The sequence below is a fragment of the Orycteropus afer genome, unplaced genomic scaffold (genome assembly GCF_000298275.1).
Source record: "Orycteropus afer afer isolate SDZICR_OR568_19922 unplaced genomic scaffold, OryAfe1.0 scaffold00634, whole genome shotgun sequence".
In the NCBI taxonomy this organism is placed as follows: domain Eukaryota; kingdom Metazoa; phylum Chordata; class Mammalia; order Tubulidentata; family Orycteropodidae; genus Orycteropus; species Orycteropus afer.
The window spans coordinates 1,205,849-1,207,239 of record NW_006922221.1 but is presented as its reverse complement, the minus strand read 5'-3'; positions in this window follow the sequence as shown (position 1 = coordinate 1,207,239).

The window sequence follows — 1,391 nt, the reverse complement described above, 5'->3', positions numbered from 1 at the left end:
TGTAAATTTTGGTCAATGACATGAGACAAAGTATATGTGAACTGCTGTATGAAAAGTGAATTTACTCTGTAAATCTTCACCCAAATCCTAATAATAAAAAAAACAACAACAACAAAAAAAAAACCAAATATGCTTTGTAAAATTACACCCAAATCACAATAAAAATTAAACAACAATAACAACAAAAAAAACAAACTTGTGAGTGGCCATCTAAAGTGCAACTGTTAGTCTCTCTCTGTCCAGGACAAAGAAGAACATAAAACACAACCACTACCGTAGTGTTGGATCCGACTCATAGCAACCCCTCCTTGAGTTTCCAAGGCTGTGTCACTAGGGAAGTAGACTGTCCAATCTTCCTTCCAAGGAGTGGCTGGTGGGTTTGAACCTCCAGCCTTCTGGTTAGCAGTCAAATGCGTTAGGCACTATGTCAACAAAGAAGAGTGAAGAGAATCCAAGATGTATGGCAACAATTCATCCAGAGGGGTAATGTACAACATGAACCTCTGCCTCCACAACCCTGAGACCAGAACAATACATGGTGCCTTGGTTAGGCCTGTTAACCAGTCTGAAAGAGAGGACAACAGGAGGTCCAGATACAATGGGAAAAAATAAGGAGCAAAACTGAAAACCATAAGAAAGACCAGGCTCAGTGGTCTGACAAAGACTGGTGGAATCCCTCTTCAACAGTCTTCAAGCCTGGAAGAGAACTTGCCTCCTTCTCTTCATTTTCAGCCAAATGATAGACAGGCCTAGAAGATGAACAATTATATGAGATCAAAAGAGCAGGATTTGCCAAGGGTGAAGCTAAAGAACAGGAAGTGATGGAAAACAAATGGAAACGGTAAACATAGGGAGGAAGTGGGAAGAGTTTTATTGCATTGTGGAGAATGCATGAAATATCACAAAACAGAACATGTATAAGTTGTTGAATGGAACATTAATTTGCTCTGTAAAGTTTAACCTAACTCACAAAAAAAAAAAAAAAAAAAAGAAAAAATCAGTGAAGAATCCCCTGACAGTAGAAGTGATGCTTGTTCATTCTTGGATGTGGGGCTAAGGGCTGAAGTCTGGTATTCCTGACTGTAAGAGTAACCTCAGAGCTAAAGAACAACACATAGCTTGAATAACAGAAGGGCCTAGGACTGTCACACACCTATAAAACTGAAATTATTGTATATGCTCCTATTTGCACAGCGTACCCCACCTCACCAGGATAAACTGAGAGCAAATCCCTCAAAAGAAAAGGGACACTCAGTGTGGAGTAGTGCTGAGCAACAAGAAGGAAGGAGATACTTTACTCATTAGCATTTCCTGTCTTAGCATAATCTATGTATCTGTTGTTGTTGTTGTTAAGTGCCGTCGAGTCGTTTCCGACTCATAGCGACCCCATG